The sequence below is a fragment of the Amblyomma maculatum genome, chromosome 11, assembly GCF_055883805.1.
Source record: "Amblyomma maculatum isolate TAMU_Amacu chromosome 11, ASM5588380v1, whole genome shotgun sequence".
Lineage (NCBI taxonomy): Eukaryota > Metazoa > Arthropoda > Arachnida > Ixodida > Ixodidae > Amblyomma > Amblyomma maculatum.
In genome coordinates, this window is record NC_139354.1 from 114,138,946 (window position 1) to 114,159,042 (window position 20,097).

A 20,097-nucleotide genomic window follows, 5' to 3' on the forward strand; every position below is an offset into this window, starting at 1 on the left:
AAAGTTAAATTTATAATATTTGCAGATAATTTTGAAGCATTTTTCGTATTTATTGTTTTTCTATTCAAAGCGAAACCTGCTAGAAACAAAGAGGCAAGACTACTGGCGTTGAAGGTGTGCTTACATTTTAGGAGTCCCTTGTACGAGTATTTTGTCGATTTTTTTTAATTGATTCAAGAAAGTCACTTCAGGTGGCCGCAAAATCTGCACTCGCTATACCGTCACGTGTCCTTATTTGGGCTCATAGTTGTTCCTTATTTGTACGATAACCTGCAAGGAGTAGAATGTCATTAGTTTAGATTGAGAAAAATCTCCAAAATACAATAGAGAGCGCCCAAAGTTCTTCTGGATCCGCCGCAAATACGGGACCTGGTGGATGCGAGATTGGTCCATAGGCGGCAGCACCTTCGCTATACTGTTGGGGGTGACAGACTGGTGCGCTCTGAGAAACATACGGGGTGGTGGCCCACTGGCATACGGAGGGTTTGCTGGCAGAAAAAATCATTCGCTCCGCAATGAATTACAAAGAAGTGACCTGAAAGGAGGCCAAATCTTGTATACGAAATGGGCAGAAAATGGTAGGGAGAAAAAAAAAAAAAAGCGGGAATTACGAATGCAGAGAAGTGACACAGAAGGAGAAAGGGCGCCTCTTCCGTACTGCATCGTTTCACTACAGTTTACCATGAAGCATGAAAGGGGCAGCGTGCGAAAAGAAAACTCGCACGAAATGATGCAGCCCCCTTTTTTTCCCGTGCTGACATGATTTAAGATGTGCTTTCCGGAGGCGCACTCGCATGCGTACCGTTCGTGTCGCAACATATCTTAATATGTATTATTTAGAGCGTCATTTCTTTAGAGCGAAAGTACTTATATACAGCACGATGGAGTTCGACAACTTCCGGATTCTGGCCGCCTAACAGAGTGTAGCTAATGTAATAACCCAGCCTATAGCTTTGCAATACATGGCTAAACTGTGGCTTGCTATGAGGGAACAGGTTCAGCACGATGGCCGTGATCATGGGCAAGGAAAAGGTCTGACTTACTAGGGCATGATTTCCCTAATTATACTTATGTGAAGAACAGATTACCGAATGAAGCCTGAATGTGTCTAGACACAAAATGGCGTGATTACGCCTTCTCGAGCCTGATTCAGGCTTCGTTAAGCGCTGTAGGCCTAGCTAAGACCGAATGTCAGTAAGGTGACATTGCAGTGCTCCTACTTTGCTGTTTAAAATCATATTGGCCATAGACCCTGCGGGAAACTAAATACAGCCGTGCTGAAAAAGACCGAAGAACAAACTTTCTCATACTTTTCAAACAGCGCAAAAGTACCTTGCACGGCCGTTGTCGACTAGGTATTTACTTCCAAGGCTGCGCACTTACGCTTCTGCGGCTCAGGAACAAGCAGTGATTTATTTGAAGTGTGATTTTCACATAAAGTGCTTCTTCGCGTAATGCACTGACGCTTTCTTCTCATTTACTGTTTTAAAAGATGTCCCATCCTTATTCTCCTTGCTATAAAATGAAGAAGAAACTAACAAAAAAGAAAAAGAAACATGATCACTCTGTCACGACCTTTTTCTTTCTGACTTTGTGTTCGCTGAATCAACGTCGGAGTGGCTTACAAGACACAGCTCTTCGCTCTAAGCTACTCCAGAAACGAAGTGCTCCGCGTACCAGAGGCTGCAGAACAACACGCATCCATCCATCTATCCGCGACCTTGTCCCCATAGTAGGTAGGAACGTGATTTTGCTATTAGCGAAAAGCGCCGAGCCGCTCGTGCCCGCCGGTTTGCGCCACAAATAGCCCCGGAGCCGCATTTATAGCCGCTCTGTCTTCACTGCCTTGTCCAACGCTGTCCTGCTTCGTTGCCATTGAAGGATCGGTGTTGCCTTTTCATTTAGACTGGGCAGCGCGGAAGACAGAGTGGCGCGGCACGAATTTGGAAAGATGCTCCATGCGCCGCGCCATTGGATTTGTAAGCTCGGAGACCCAGCAGACCTTGCGCATGGGGTGTTGCGTTCAGCATAGGATGCCGGACCGTAAGTATACGTTCCAGATATGGTTACTATAAAGACTGCATAGTGTTACCCAAACATACACACCTAGACCGGTGATCTGTTACAGGTGCTACAATAATAATTTTGCACAAATTTCGCCCATATAGAGTAGTTAACCCAGATATTGTAAGAATCTGGCGAAGTGTAATTCAAATGCAGACTATGCAAATCGTGGTATTACTTCCTTTCAGTGCCTGACGAAAACGTGAAAGCTCCAGTTAGCAAGGACATGGCAACGGAAACAAAATACAACGCTAGAAGTCAAAAACATATTTGCTGCTTTCTAGGAAGAGTTGTTTTATGATGTGATTGAAGAAGACGAGCATGTCATGGCGGATGCACACATATTTTATTTCAATGGCGAAGACGGCCACGCAGAAAATGCAAGATTCTCTGCAGGTGAACTTCCAGAATTTGAGGATTATACATACGCTAGCTGGATACTATAGACAAAGAAACTGCTATGCTTGCAGCACAAACTTACACAGCTGCGATCGAAGGAAGCTCGCATAGCCGAGCGGCTATGCCGTACTGCTGGGGGGCAGTACGGCAGCAAGGTCAGTGGTAAACGTATTTTGTCTAGGGGAGGAGAAGCCCAACCGGGGACGACAAGACGTCTTGTGCAATCCGTGCTGCAGCCCAGGCGCGTGGGAGGTTGGTTGGTGATTTCTCCTGGCCCTACGGAGCTGGGACTGGTAGGTCACTGCCGCTTGCGGCGGGAGCTAGCCTGCCACCATATTTCTATCTGTTGTAGGCTGTCATTGCACCCGCTACCGTTTCGGTGGTGGACGACGGTTGTTGGGACGCGCGTCTTTCTCCCCTCTTCTCTTATTGCGAAAGCAATACTGCTAGCACTTCGAGCCTTTGGCGTGTCGTGGCGCCTCCATACATGACCTTTCACGTCACCGTGTGACGTCACACCAGACCGACAGACGGGGCCCCAGCTCGCGCCATCGGATGGTGGCGGCGAGTCCATACACGGCGCTGTGTCACAGCCGAGAGAGGGCGCTCGTTGTTTCTGACTTCACGCTAGGAGGATAAATGGGACTGTGCCTCGGCTCCTCGCAGTAGTCGGGGCGCAACCTTACGCCCCCCACTACGGCTCCTCTTTCTCTCTTTCCACTTTCACTCCCATCTTCCTCCCTTCCCTTACGGCGCGGTTTCGGTGTCCACAGAAAACAAGTGAGACATTTACTGTTCCTTTCCTATAAATAAATCAGTTTTTTTTATGTCGGATGATGCGTATAAGGCGTATAGGTTAATCAAGGGCTACCATGGCACACCACCAGCCGGACAAGACGCAGCGAAGTGGATTGAGAAGGGCGATTAATCTCTTATCAAGACATTACAGAACACTACAGGCAATGCCGGAGGCGTTTCCCCCCACCAGACATGGCGTTAAATAGAGGTCAGGCAATGGCGTGGAGACGCCTGCAGACTGGAGTATACCCAAACCCAGTACTAAATAAACATATCCGATCGGACTGCGAGGACGATAAATGTAAAAAGTGTGGGGCGAGAGGAACCCTCGACCATATAATTTGGGAGTGCGCTTACTCCCCAGGCAGGGCGCAAAACATTAGCAGTAGGGAAGCCTGGGAAACCTTATTGCGAAGCTCGGACCCTGAGCTCCAACTCACCGCCGTCCAACTGGCAGCAGAGGCCGCCGGCGAAACCAAACCGGCCAGCATCTAATGCGACCATCCCGTGCGGCTGGGCAGCTAAGTCCCCTCCCCCTTAAAGGGGGGTGAGACAGAGCGGCCCAGGCGATGTGGTCCTTCTCTGTTGGGCAATAAAAGTTTTCAACAACAACAACAACAATTTCGCAATCTTCCAGGCTTAACCAAGCTAAGCCTTCAGCCAACTTCTTTTTCTTTCTTCTCGATTTTCTCTTTTGTCCGCACGAGGCAGCGGAGGTGGCTCAGCTGCAGAGCCAGTAGCAGGCCCGTGCATTTTCTTTTCCTTCTTCCTTCAGTCGAAACATGCCCAGGATACTACGCCAGGCGCAATTCTAAAGCTTGGCGGGGCGACAATGGGCGGATTAGGAAACGATAAATATTTATCCGAAGCTCAGCGTCGCGGCATTGCCAAAATTAGCTCACGAATTACATAACTGCGGTGAGAAATGTGTATTGTTTGGCAAACGCGGGTTGTATTCGAGAATTTGATCATAACCTGCAAAAATTATCGCCTAGAAACAAAGATAATGCATATGCAGCGTGCTTTTCGAGGCGTACAAATGCCATCCCGAATGTCAGCAGCGAGCGTGCCTGACGTACAGGTGCAGACAAAAGTAAACGGAGTACACTATTTCCTTCTAACATTTGTAACGGGTTATTTATTACTCTATTAGAAACTGGTTGCTGTGGTATGTGCAGCGAGGTAGTAGATGCTTTTTACTTGTAGTTTTCTTGTGTCCGATACACACGGCCTGATTGCAAGTAGAATGTAAAAGCGTGCTCCGCTTACTTATTTCCGCGCCCGTACCTTTGTTTCGTACTGCTGGCGTCACTTGATATCCAGATGTGCGCACGATGGCATTGTTGCCAGTTTCGCTTCGACCGCTGCCTCATCGCTTCGAGGTTGCATTTCAAGCGCGAAGATGGCGCACTTCGTACAAAAACTATTGAAGCGAAAACTTCATTACGCTACTTCGGGCAGCCGTCGCGGACCTTTAAGAACTTGTCACCTTCAAACGACCTTGAACATATTGCGCCTTTCCTTTCTAATCAACCAATTTACAATAGAAGCGAAAGCGTCACTATGCTAGGTATAGCAGGTCTTCGTGTGACACCAAATTTGGGCTACAAATTACCTTGACCTAATTAAGTGTAGATGTCCACGATTTTGTGGTGTTCACCCAAATGCCCAAATTTATAGTACTCGTCTTCTTTTCTCCAAAACCTAACTTAAGCGGAGAGCCAGCCCCAAATTGTGCGATGCCCGCGCACGCTAAAGGCCTAGAGGTGGCCAAACTACTACGTAGCCTTCTACTATGAGACCTCTTTCTCTCCGCTTCCACACCCATCTTCCTTCTCTCATGTCTGAAAGATACTGCGCCTTTCCTTTCTTATAAACCAGTGTACAATATACACGAAAAATATTACAACCTGATCTTGACCAGGTTAGGCGTAGGTGTCCACGATTCCGTGGCGTCCACGGACAGAAGATGTGGGCCCAGGCAGGGCCTTAAAGTTTAGGGCCCGAGTCGGGCTTTGACCCATTGATATATAGGGCTGATTTCCACCTTTTGACTCACTATTGCATATTGATGCACTTGAGGCGTTACAGCAGCGACGGGGTTGAAATAAAGCCATGGTTCATGCCGCGAAAAATAAAGGCTTGTTTACTTATTGATTGACTTATCTCTGAGAGGTGGCTCAGTGGTTAAAGCGCTTCACTACCGGTCCAGGGTACTCGGGTTTGATCCTGCGGCGATGGCCCCTATTCTTTTAACGCGGTGTCTTGCCCGGTGTCACTAGATGTTAAAGGACCTGAGATGTTCAAAATGATCTGGAACCGTCCAGAACTGCGTCCATCATGGCCTGAGTGGCCGGAGAACGTATACACAACGGCACTTTTGCCTTTCGTCTATATTGAAAGGCCACCAGTTAAGCCATGAGCTTTACCTGTGAAATGACGTTCGTTTACAATAATAAAAAAAAAAAAACAATCATTACAGTGTCTGAGAGGACCCTTTATTGTTTGAACATCGTGATGGGCAGTAAAATATGACTGATTGAATATTTGGAGACAACACTGAGTCCTTTATTACCCATGTATGCAACTCCTATCATTTGGCTCTTGAAACTTCCTTGTTCCCCTATACTATTTCTGCTCATGTACGAGATCACTGCTCGTAAAGCAGACCGGCCAAACAAAGCTCATTATCACTTTTATTTGTGTTCAAAAAACAAATTTATTCAAGTGTTGCTGCGATTTCGGCTTCTTTGGTTGCCAGTTTTGCGTAGTGATATTGTTGACTTATTTTGAGTTTAACGTCGCAAATCGAGTCGGGCATGGAAAGCTATGAAGTATTTTCGACCACCTGGGGTTCTTTAACGCGCACTGACATCGCAGAGCACATAGACGCCTTGATTTTCGCCTGTATCGAAAAATGGTCGCCGCGGCCGAGGTTCGATCCGGCTTCCCGGTTCATCAGTCGAGTTCCCTAACCACCGAGCCACCGGACAGGGCTTTCGTGAAGAGTGTACTTCCTTACAGTGAACAGTTTACCTCATGCGTTATTGTGAGAACAGGCCTGGCGCTGTTCCTAGGCCCGGGATGGGATTCACTTGCGGGCTCTGGAGGTCCGGATCGGGTCAGCCTTGGCCGGGCTTGGGGTGGGCTCAGGCTTGATTGAGGCCCTTGCAATGCCTTTTTATTGACCAACCAATTTGTGCCGAAAGCAACATTCGGTGGCGCTGCTCAATCCAGGTCCAGTGGGGATTAAAAGTGGGCTTACCAGCCATAAGAATACTTGAATAGAAGCGAAAGTTTCAAAGCTGTTTTATGGTTTCACAGTGCACGTATGAAGTCGTCCTATCGCGAACAGCAGCCACGAATATCCTAGAGAAGATTGTCAAAATATAGAAGTGAGTTTTGAGGCGGAGCGTTGCTGAAACAGAGCGAAATGTAGGGAGTGCAAGGCAGAAGTATACAGGTAGAAAAATGCATTGAAAAAAAAAATCATAATTCATTGAAATGTATTTTTCGTTTGTTTGAACAACTATGAAGGCGATCAGACGGCAAATGTTGACGAATGTTTGAAGATATACGTCATAGAGTATTAAGCTAAGTCATTTAAAAGGCAAATTATTTAAAACATGCTGCGATATTTTCTGTTGTGAAACTGGACATACTACATAAAGGTTCCTTATCCATTGGGTGTTCCTCCAAATCGCGGAAGCTTCTCTTGTATATCCAACATATGCTGCCACGCACTCTACGTTGCATCGGTGATAATGTCATTGCCATAATACAGAGGTTTACAAAAAAAAGGAAGTCGTCGGACGACAAACGAACCATGAACAGTCTGAGACGACCAACACTGTTCTTGCATAAAAAGTACCTCTCGCAGACGCCGCAGCCGGAGGCGGCCGCGTGTATCGACTGCTCCGTCGTATCCTATGCAGATCGCACTTCTTTTACGCGCCTTTTGCATGGGGTTTGAGAAGTGATTTTTGTATGCAATGCCGTGAAGACTGTATAGATTGCAGTATAGTATTAGCAGCAAATTAAGTGCATGCGGCAGCGTTTCGGAGTAGACGAGAAGCAGCACGTTAAAGGTCCCCAGAAAGGGGTCACCAACAAGGGTAAACAACGCCATAACACTGATAGTTATTGAACCACCCATCATTCTCCCGCAAAAATTTTCGATCTAGCTTCTGCAACACCAGAGATATCGGCGATTAAAAATGACCCTTCCAATTTTCCCTCTCAACTCGTACGCCGAAGGGAGCCATAAAAAAACAAAGAATACAAGCAAGTGCAAAGCTCCGCCCTGACATACGTCACTTCGACGAACTTCCGGTTGCCGCGCGCTCGCTCGCTGGCGTACTCCGCCAACCCGTCCTCGCTTGCACACGCCTGAGGAGTTCGCCAGTTCGCGCAGCGACGGTTAGTTTAACCGCGAACCCGTGGTTATCCTATGTTACACGGCGGACCAAACCATGGTTGCACCACTAACCGCGGTTACCGCAAACCGAGCTTGACGACGTCGGTTTGCGTCGTTAACCGAGGTTATGACGGCGTCTGTTGACGGAAGCTACTCGTCGGCGCCCGAGTGCGCGAAACGTACGAGCGGGTCTGCTTCACAAAGTTATTCATTTGCCCACTGTATCACGTTTAAAGATCGATGTATAGATTATGGTGCCGCCCGACGTCTTCGATTACGGCCGACAGAGCCGCGACTGCGTACTGAAGCCTTGTCGTGCCTACAGTATCGTTTAAACGGCTTGTTGCTGAGCAGAACGCCAAAAAATGCGCGGCCTTAGCTATGAAAGTACACGAGTTTGCAACGCTTGCAGCACGGGATGCCGCGAGCAGGCTGAGGTACGTTACACAATTACCGCGGGGGTGGAATCTGCGAGCGCGGCGAACGCCGGCGCCGTGCGTGACCGTCCCTAGTCGTCGCTAGGCCTATTGTTTCGCTTCGAAGCCGCGGTGGTCGACGCTTTGGAGCATGATCAACGCTGTCGTAAATCGTCTACTTATGAAACTGCCTTATAGTGATTCCTATCCTGCCATAGTAAAATAATTATAGGATTAACTCTGCCGACGCATTAATCGCAGAGCTAGTACGAACAGATCGGATCAGCCGAAATGCACCAGCGGCAGCTGGCTTGAGCAGAAACTAGCTTGTATCACGGCTATCGCTCTTACCAACAATTTGCTGCTGGTCAGCGATCCTCACGAGGGCTTCATACTTGATATTCGGCTCAATATTCCAGACGCCAACAAATTTTAGCACGCTTTATTTCGGACATCGGTGCTAACGACCCGCCGTGTGGTTCGCGAACGGTATGCGGGAGGAGGGGCCACAGCGGCGATGTTTACGGCGGTCAAGGAGGTGCTGCCATCGTGCGGTGCTTGACCGTGCTCTTGACGCCTCGTCGGACGGCACTCCGATACTCCTGAAACCACGTTATATAAATAAGATATTTGTAAATGCAGCTTCGTTCTGCCGATCCCTGCGTCGCTTCGGTTGTTGCACTTAATGGGCAATGGCCACCTAACCGATAAGGGCGGCGAGCTGTAACAGCCCGCACAGAGTTCGAGCAGCGCACGAGCAGACGACTTTCCCAGCTACCGGAAGTGTGTTCGTGACGTCATGGTTGCAGTGACCGCAGCGAATGGCAGCTTCTAGCAAGCCTTGCCAGTCAACCGACCCGTGACGTCACGGGATTAGGAAATAGTTCCATGCGACACCTCCAAGCGACATTCCCTCTGCCCGCGAATTTCAAAAAACGCTGTTTTTAAAAATTAATAATAAATCGCTGGCTTTGTTCCAAGGAGTTATACTTTGCGTTAATGCTCAAAAGGATGTGTTCTACACACTGAACACGTTTATCAGTGGTTTCTTGGGGGCCGTTTCCGTGGACTTTTAAGAGAAACATCCAGCGTAAAGTGTGCTTTTTGGAGGCGTTTTATATTTGGGTCTCGCAACACACGTTGATTGCGGGTTTCAAGAACAGATTAGCTTCCAAATGATGTAGCATACTCATCGCACACTTATTCAAAGCACTCGCCGACCCTTCACAACCGGCCGCTTTCACTGCTGCTCTTTGAAAGCAGAAAATATTTCCTAAAGTTTTGCTTGCATACCCTCCAATGGGTCGTATCCCTAATCTAAGTTTCGCGGTATTTTTAAAATATTCCGCCTTTAAATGACGTATCATACGTTCAGTATGTGTTCCGCAATCCTCAAAGTTGCTCTTCACGAAGGAACGACATATCGATAGGCGTGTAGTCAAATAACCGAAAACACGTTTCTTTTTTTCGTTTCTGTGTGTTTATAATGGTGCTATTTCCCCACCCCTCCTAGCCTTCTACAGCCTCCGCCAGCGCTCTTTTTCCCCTCCATTTTTTTTTTAATTTTATGTGCAGTGCTGCTCTACAACCGACATTGAAAAACATGGGGTATCCATAAAGTTTTAAGAGCAAATCACCCAGAATCACCCGGTGTCTTACCTCACAGCGGTGCTGTCGGGAGCAACGTTCTTTTTTCTTATTGGCATTTATCGTTGTCATTCTAATAATTATTACTTAATTTACTTAGGGGTAGATGCTTTCAACGTGCAATGAAAACCTAACCATGAGGGGTGACTTTTGTTGGCCACTTGTTATTTCAAACCACCTCAGGTACGAGCGCTCAGCTCCAGGAGAATCTGTTGTTCTCTAAGCGTTCTCTTAGCTTCGAAATAGTCACAAATGTGTTCTAACCCCGCCGTTGTGCAGAACGTAGAGGTAATCGGGAAGGTACGACGCAGTGATCACCAGATGGTAAGGTCTCGAATTAGTCTGAATCTGAAAAGGGAACGAAACAGATTAGTAAGAAAGAAGTTCATCAAAGACTTCGCGGTGACGGGGAGGGCAGAAGAGTTCAGAATCTCGCTACAGAATAGATATTTAGTTCTAACTGAGGATGGCCACATTAGCCTAGAAGCAATGAACAATAATTTCAGAGATGTCATTACTGAGTGCGCTGTAGAAGTAGGCAGGAGGATAGTTAAAGAGGATACAGGTAAGCTGTCTACGGAGACGAAGGATTTGATTAAGAAACGCCAAAGTATGAAAGTTTCCAATCCAACAGACCAGATAGAATTGGCAGAGATATCAAAGCTAATCGATAAGCCCAAAGTGGCCGATATAAGGAAGTATAACATGGAGAAAATTGAGCATGCTGTAAAGAACGGGGGAAGCCTTAAAGCGATGACGAAGAAATTGGGCTTAGGCAAAAATCAGATGTATGCGCTAAGGGACAAGGCAGGTAATGTCATCACGAATATAGACAAGATATTCAAAGTAGCCGAGGAGTTCTATACTGATCTCTACAGCAGCCAACGAAGTCACGACATAAATGAGATTAGCGGTAGGGAAATGCAGTCAGATGTTCCACCAGTGACGAAGGACGAGGTCAAGAAAGCACTAGAAACTATGAAAAGGGGGAAATCAGCTGGAGGGGATCAGGTAACTATAAATTTGTTGAAGGACGGTGGGGATATCGTGCTAGAAAAACTGGCCACCCTGTATACGCAATGTCCGGTGTCATCGACGATACCGGAACCATGGAAGAACGCAAACATTATCTTAATTCATTAGAAAGGCGACGCTAAGGACTTGAAAAACTACAGAACAATTAGCTTATTGTCTGTTACTTATAAGGTATTTACCAAAGTAATCGCTAATAGAACCAGGGCAACTTTAGACTGCAACCAAGCAAAAGATCAAGGAGGTTTTCGGAAAGGATACTCTACTATCGATCATATCCATACCACCAACCAGGTGTTTGAAAAATGCTATGAATATAACCAGCCCTTATACATAGCATTCATTGTTTACGAAAAAGCATTTGACTCAGTTGAAACCTCGGCGGTGATGCAGGCATTGCGAAATCAGGGGGTAGACGAGCCGTACGTGAAATTACTGGAAGATATATATATATATAGTGGCTGCACAGCAACCATAGTTCTGCATAAAGAAAGTAACAAAATTCTCATAAAGAAAGGTGTTAGGGAAGGAGACACGAGCCCCCCGTTATTATTCACAGCTTGCTTAGAGGAAGCATTCAGAGATTTGGAATGGGAGCAGTTAGGGATAAGAATAGAGGGAGAATACCACAGTAATCTGCGTTTGCTGATGACATTGCCTTGCTAAGTAACTCGGGGGATGAATAGCAAAGAATAATTGATGACCTAGACAGGAAAAGTAAAAAAGTAGGCATGAAAATCAATATGCAGAAGACTGAGGTAATCTTCAATAGCCTAGGGAAGGAACAGCAGTTTGCATTAGGTAGCGAAGTACTGGAAGTAGTAGGCGAGTATATCTACTTAGGACAGGTAGTAACCGCAGATCCGGACCATGAAAAGGAAATAACAAGAAGACTAAGACTGGAATGGAGCGCATTTGGCAAGCACTCCCAGATTATGACCAGCAGCTTACCGGTATCGCTCAAGAGGAAAGTATACAACAGTTGCATCTTACCTCTACTTACCTATGGGGCTGAAACGTGTAAGGTAACAAAGAGGGTTTACTTAAGTTGAAGACAACGCAGAGGGCTATGGAACAAAAATGATAGCGATAACGTTAAGAGATAGGAAACGTGCAGAGTGGGTCAGAGAAATAACTCAAGTCACTGATATTCTAAGGGAAATCAAGAAGAAGAAATGGGCATAGGCAGGACATGTAGCGCGAAGAAAGGAAAACCGATGGTAACTTAGGGCAATAAACTGGATTCCAAGGGAAGGAAAGCGTAGCAGGGGGCGGCAGAAAGCTAGGTGGGCGGATGAGGTTAAGAAATTCGCAGGGGTCAAGTGGATTCAGCTCGCACAGGACCGGGTTAATTGGAGGAATATGGGAGAGGCCTTCGCCCAGTAGTGGGTATAGTCAGGCTGAGGATGGTGATGATGATGCTGACTAACTAAATTTCCGGTGGTGCAGTTCGATTAGTTGAGGGCGGAGTTTCATACTACAAAGTGATTTTTTTTTCCACTCGTGCTAAAGCTATTGATATGGGAAAAGAATTTCTGCAGAAAGCATAATTAGGGCTTTTTTTTTAGCAGATGATAGGGCAATAATAGACCACTTAAATGTGTTCTTTTGCAGACCCACTCGCATTTTTGAAAGAGCATGGAAACTGCTTCGTAAAATCGCCACGTTAATAGGAAAGTAAATAATTGCTCACGTCAGTACAAAGGTTTCAACATATCGCCGCGAAGCGCTGTTCTGTTTGTTCGATCTTGTTCAGTTTCGCCGAGACGCGGCTTTATCACATTATTTTCTACGCACTGAAGGCCTAAAATTATTGCACATGATTGCAGCCATGCGGGGCGGCTTCCGCATTGTTCTAGATATTTGTGTAATTGCCTTCGTGTTCTCTTGGTGTTCCGTTACGCCTGCAGAGGTCCTGTCGAGATGCAGTTGCTCCTGTTTTGTTTTAATTCGGTTTGTTGTGCTCTTCTCTCTGAACCCAAAAACTGCACAAGCAGCAACTTATCTGCCATGGCCAAAAACTCGCGGAATTCCGCAAGACGGGTGCGACGGCCCTCAAAGTAGATCAGCGAAAAACATCATGTCCGCGTTCAGAATGCTCGCAAAGAGTTCCTCGTAGATGGCACCACTAATATATCTTTCAAGAAGGAGCTCTCATTTAGGAAAGAAAATGAGAACCCCAGTTCACTCAACAACACATTGTGACTGATACTGCCTTATCTCGCTTTCTTTTCCGTAAAGGTTAATGGAAGCTTCATAAGAAATAACCATATCTGCGTTTTATGACAGGCCCGTGTAATTAATTTACGAAGGGCCAGAACAGCGCATGCACTGTTCAGTTTACGGACCATTTTGATGCGAATATGCCCTCTTCTTTCAGTCAAGAGAGGCTTCTTCAGAAGCCAACTTCCGTACAAGGCATAACGGAAGCGCATTCGTTCGCGTCCACGTTCGCCAAGTGGGACGCTTGTGTTCTCGTTAGCGTCATTTCAGCGCCCTTGTCTTACAGCGGTGGGCGAGGGTGCGCCTCAAGGGGGTAGCGACCTAAATAAAGCACCCCTTGGAGGAGTCCCGCGCTGGAAAGCAAGACGCTCTGAAATATGCTGGCCTACCACGACTGCCTGCGCGGGACTTGGCTTAGACGCGCACTCATTCTTCCGGTAGGAGGTCGGGTGAAGAAAGCGTCTTCCTGCGCCATCCACCCCTCGTGCACCGTGTTGGAGCACGTGCCGGTAAGCGAAGAAAGAACGGTGGCGCCGTCAACAGAGTGTTAGTGGTGTTCCGTTCGTCAAGGGACACTGTTCATTATTTTTTGTTTGTTTTAAATTTGTTTTAAGCCCTGTAAGGCATTTTATAAAGTGCAGCTTCACGAAATAACAAGGGAGTTTAAATCTCTAATAAGCATAGAAAAGACAACGAGATAGTTAACCTTCTGAATTAGCAAAAGTTAATTAACAAAACTATGGATACAAAAATAAAATGATAAGCGAAACAAGCAGCAACGAACAGCAAAACTTCCCATAAAAACTATCAACTGAAATGATTTCAGAACCAAACGCCGATTGATTGGAAAATCGTTGAAAATATGCTCATTGGTAAAGAAAACCAAAATAAAGCATAATTAATTTAGTTGATTTTGGTTGTTTGTAAACATGTTACGACGATAAAAACTTACAACGCAATCAATCATTCAACAGTGTGCTCTCGACGGCCAGTGTCGCGTGGCGAAAATTTAAATATGTCTTTTTTACCATTAGGTATGCTACGAATTCTCTATGGAGAGACTTTCACCTTTCTTCGATAGGCGTAGTGGGAAACGCTGCCGGAATTTTATTACCAACTGACATAGTTATTCGGGAAAGAATTTACGCACATTTTAGATAAGTATCACAGTTTTTATATACGCCGCGTAGTAGAGAACGGTGTACATTGAGGCCACACACACAAAAAAGCTCTGCCGCACAATCAATGTATCACGGATCGGCTGTTAGGGAAGAGGAGGAAACAACTTTATTCAATGCACTATTAAGCGTCGATAATGTCCTGGGCCAGAGTCACAAAGGTCAACTGGTCCTTCAGCTGGTCAGAGGCTAACCAAGCCTGCCACGTTGGGGGAGGAGGGTGTGAAAAATTAGGTGACTGTATTGCAACAGGGCAGGAAAACATGCAGTGTTCCAAGTTCACATAGTGTTCAGAACAATTTGGGCATTTCATTCGGGGGAATGTCTGATTCGGTATAGAAATGATCGCGCAGGCGTAGATGATGATGATGATTGATTTATAGGAAGAGAAAGGCGCTGCGTTTCGATGGAGGCGAAACGAAGAGGCGTCGTGTGCTGTGCGATGTCAGCGCACGTTAAAGATCCCCAGGTGGTCGAAATTACTCCGTAACCCTCCACTACGGCTCATCTTTCTATCTTTCCACTTTCACTCCCATCTTCCTCCCTTCCCTTACGGCGCGGTTGCGGTGTCCACAGGAAAACAAGTGAGACAGTTACCGCGCCTTTCCCTTCCTATAAATAAATCCACACTTGCTCTGTGGACACCTGAACCGCACCGTAAGGGAAGGGAGGGACGTGGGAGTGAAAGACGAAAGAGAGAAAGGGGAGCCGTAGTTGAGGGCTACGGAAAAATTTCGACCACCTGGGGTCCTTCCACGCAAATATGCATACTTAGACGCATGCAACTAAATACACTTCTTACGCCTGCGCAACACGAAGTGGCGTCCGTGTGCTGTGCGACATCGCACAGCACACGGACGCCACTTCGTGTTGCGCAGGCGTAAGAAGTGTATTTAGTTGCATGCGTCTAAGTATGCATATTTGCATGGAAGGATTTATTAGGAAGAAGAAGTGTGCGTAGAGCGTCCCTAATGTTGTCATATAGTGAATGCTGATTTCCTTTTTGTAGGGAAGAGTAGCGTCCCACCTGGGTGGATAAGGCCAAGGAATCCCAGACGCCCGGTGGTGACGCTCGCGGGCGAGGCGATGCCCCTCAGTGTGACAGTGTTGGCAGGTAGTTTGGTGAGAGCTCTTTGTATATCATCCTGCAGTTCTTCAGGAATGCGACCCGTATGAATGGCGAGTTATAGCCTCTATATATAGTATATCCCGAAGGATTAGAGGGTGCTTGTGCGAGGTATTGAATACTGGCGACTATTGGCAGGGTCTCGAGAGTCGCGGCAATAGGAGAATCTATGTAAGGACCGAAGGTGTGCGTCACTACCTTGCTACAGCTCTCAATTGAGTAAGCAGCCGCTCCTACGTTAGAACGTGATGCATCTGTGTAGACGATTGTTAGGAAGTGATGCGAGACAAGGTGTATAAAAAAAAAAAAAAAAAAGTTACTAGAAGGATAAAAGAAATTCCGCTTTCAAGGATACAACATTAAAACCTTAATAGTTCTTGTTGGCATGCTCTCCTAACAGATCATCGTTAGCGATTATTCTGTTTTAAACTTGACGGATTAATACCTTTACTATTATGCATAGTCTTGGTCAAAAGTCGTGAGGCCAAATGATTTTTGTCTAAGCCACGAAATAGAGCCATTACGCCATCATTAAAGGTCAAAAAGGCATTCCAGATGCTACGAAATAATTTCTTATCACATCAAGAAATCGCATCAAAGCGTTTCAGGGCCCTTTAGTGCTTAATGGCGCAGTGACGGCTTCAATGTCCGGCTGAGACAAAATTCTTTTGGCTTCAGGAGCTTTGACCAAGGCAGCTTTGACCAAGGCTTTACCTACATTATGCCATACTAGAAGGATCAGATTGGGATGGAGGGCACTGGACATGGCATGTACTCGCAGATCATTATTAGCAGCTTAACAGTACACTCTTTAAGAGCAAAGTATATAACAACTGAAGGAGCAGAAACTTGGAGGCTAATTACAAGAGTTCAACTTAAAATTGTGGACCGCAGAGTCAGCCTTGGAACAAGAACTCGTTGCTGTAACGTCAAGTGACAGATTCAGTGCTGAATTGGTTAGGGGAACTGTAATGCGTTCCACAGCGGTGACGCAGTGGTTGAGGCGTTGGGCATTTAAGGCAAAGAAGTAGTTGGCAGTGAAGCAGAAGAAAGCGTAATAATGGATGCTGCTCCCAATAAGATGACAAAGAGGAGATACCTAAAGAAAACGTGAAGAGAAATTTAACCCAACGATTAGTTACATAAACATGCAAGCGGTTAGGAAGAAAGCGAAATTCTTAAAAATAGAGCAGCAATCAAAATACGAAGTATGTATGACGCTCTATGCGAGACGCATTTCAGTGACAAAGAAGATCCACCATGTATTGAAGGCTGCGTCTGGGAAGGGTGCAACAGAACGAAAACGGAGAAAAAGGGGGGAGATGTAGGTATGTTGGTACACCGAGGAACAAATTCGCAACAAAAAATATGCTGCAAGTAACCTGTGTGGCTGTCAGAAACAATTTTCGTTAAACGTACATGGCTAGGGGAAGTTTATTTAGGTACAGGGGACAAATGCAGACAGGAAAACAAGAATCTCGTTAAACGTCTCAGTGAAGATGTAAAACAAGCCAAACAAAAACAAACAGCGCAACAACGGAGACAAGTGGGAAGAACTTCGCCTTGCACTACAGGGAATGCCGCCGTAACCACCCTATAATTCTAACGCAGATCCATGTAGTCCGCTCTTTAAAGATACTAGGATTCTGTACAAGCACCGCGATAAACTAACCAGAGAAATAAGCGAGGCATTTCACATTCACAAAACCCGTGACACATGCGTTAGCACCCCATCTGTTCTCATTCATGACTATGAACTGCGGTATCTTGATTGTTAAGTTTCAAGTTATCAGGCATCAGTGCTGGTAGTTCTGCTCATGCGTGCTCTTGGTTGTAAATGGAGTATATATCTGTGTTCTTTTCAATAAAATCTTCAGTTGCTGGTCAGCGCTGATCCCGTCTTCTTTCTTTTCTCTTGTCTCCGTTGTTGCGCTGTTTTTTGTCTACTTATGTACCAACTCGCTCAACTCGCCATTCTACTGAATATATAAACCAGTTTCGAGGCGATTTCCCTATTAAATCATTGAGAGACTAACTGCCACATTGAGGATCTAGATGATGCTGTATGGACGCTGTCAGTTCAGTTCAGTTCAGTCGTTCAGTCGTGTCCGACTCTTCGTGACCCTATTGACCATGTCACGCCACGCTTTCCGGTCTCTCACTATCTTCCTAACATCACATAACTTCATCTGCAGTGCCTCGAGGATGCCATCTAACCATCGCGTTCGCTGCCTACCCCTTCTCCGGCGACCCTCAACCTTTCCCCACATCAAATCTTTCTCCAGCGACTCCTCTCTTCTCATCAGATGACCAAAGTAGCTGAGCTTTAACTTTAGAATTTGACCCTTCAATGAGCAGTCAGGGTTTATGGTCGACAATATTGACTGATTTGACCTTCTGGCAGTCCAAGGAACTCTCAAGAGTCTTCGCCAGCACCACAATTCAAACGCGTCAATTCTTCGGCGGTCAGCCTTTTTCACAGTCCAACTCTCGCATCCATACATCACAACTGGACAGACCATAGCACGAGTTATACGGATCTTGGTTGGCAGACTAATGTCTCTGCTCTTTACTAGGCGGTCAAGGCTAACCATTGCTCTCTCTCCCAGAAGCAGGCGTCTCCTAATTTCATGGCTGCAGTCTCCATCCGAGGTAATCTTGGAGCCCAAGAAGAGAAAATCTGTCACAGCTTCCACTTCTTGTCCCTTGATGCTCCAGGACTTGATAGGGTAAGACGCCGTGATCTTTGTCTTTTTAATGTTCAGTTTAAGCCCAAACTTCTCACTCTCTTCTTGTACGCGCATCAGAAGTCTCTTGAGTTCCGCTTCACTTTCTGCCATTAAAGTGGTATCATCCGCATATTTAAGGTTGTTGATACGTTTTCCAGCAATCTTCACTCCAGCTGAAGACTCGTCCAGACCAGCCTTCCTCATGATGCACTCTGCACATAGGTTAAATAGGCAGGGCGACAGTACGCAGCCTTGCCTCACTCCTTTCTCAATTGGAAACCAATCAGTAAGACGATGCCCAGTTCTGACTGTGGCCTCTTGCCCTTCATACAGGTTCCTGAGGAGACAGATGAGGTGAATTGGAACTCCCATCTCTTGGAGAGCTTGCCACAATCTGCTGTGATCTACGCAGTCAAACGCTTTCGCATAATCAATAAAGCAGAAGTAGATGGGTTTCTGGAACTCTCTTGCTTTTTCCATGATCCAGCGAAGATTGGCAACTTGGTCTCTAGTTCCTCTGCCCTTGCGAAACCCAGCTTGCACGTCCGGAAGCTCCCGATCCACATACTGCTGCAGCCTACCTTGGAGGATTTTCAACATCACCTTGCTAGCATGCGAAATAAGCGCGATCGTGCGGTAGTTGGAACAATCTTTGGCACTAACTTTCTTTGAAATGGGGATGTAAACTGATCTCCTCCAATCCTGTGGCCACATAAGGGTTGTCCAAATCTTCTGACATAATGTATGCAGAATGTTAACAGCGTCATGGTTGAGGTATTGAAGCAACTCAGCTGGAATGCTATCAATTCCGCTAGCTTTGTTCTTAGCAAGGCTGGCTATGGCCCATTCAACTTCACTCTTCAGGATGCCCGGGTCGAGATCAGTGATCACAACCGTCTTATGTTGGGTTTGCACATTCGGGTCCTTCTTGTACAGTTCTTCTGTGTATTCCTGCCACCTCTTCTTTATCTCTGCGGCTTCAGCGAGGTCCTTGCCTCGTTTGTCCTTTATCACGCCCATCTTAGCACAGAAGCTTCCTTTGATATCTTTGATTGTCTTATATAGAGCTCTTGTGTTCCTTAATTGGCTGTTGTCCTCAACTGCTTGGCACTGTATGTTCAGGAAGGCATTCTTATCTCTCCTTGCTATTTTCTGAAAATCCGCATTGAGAACCTTGTATCTTTCTCTTTCCCCCATAACTTTTGCCATCCTCCTTTCCTCAGCTATTTGCAAAGCCTCTTCAGATAACCAGTTTGCTTTCTTGCATTTCTTTTGCTTTGGAACTACCTTAGTAGCAACTTCTTGTATTATATTACGAACATCAGTCCACATCTCTTCGGGCTCTTTGTCTTCTAGATCTAATTCTTGAAATCGATTCCTCACTTCCACAGCATATTCTAATGGAACTTGATCCAGATTATACCTGAAAGGCCTTCTAGTTTTCTGCGTTTTCCTCAATCGAAGCTTAATCTTGGCAACAAGAAGCTGATGATCGGTGCCACAATCGGCCCCAGGCCTTGTTTTTACTGCTTGTATAGCGCTTCTCCATCTCTGTCGGCAAATAATATAATCGATCTGATTCCTGTACAGAAGACCGTCCGGCGAAGTCCATGTGTACAGGCGCCTCTTGTGCTGTTGAAAATGAGTATTCGCTATGGTCAGGTTGTTTTCTTGACAAAACTCTACTAGCCTCTGCCCAGCTTCATTGGGCTCACCAAGACCGAACTTGCCTGTAATTCCGGATATTTCTTCACTCCCTACCTTAGCATTCCAGTCTCCTATGAAAAAAACGACGTCTGATGATGCGGTGCGGTCTAAAAGGCATTGTACGTCCGCATAAAATCTCTCAACGCCAGCTTCTTCAGCAGTAGTAGTCGGTGCATAGACTTGGATAACTTTTATGTTGAAAGGGTGACCTTGGATCCGAAGTGAAATCATTCGGTCGTTTTTGGTTTTGTACCCTAGCACTGCTTTGCCCATTCTTCTATTTACTATGAGAGCGACCCCATTCCTTCTCTTGGATTCGTGCCCACAATAAAAGACATAATGGTCGCCGGAGTTAAATTCT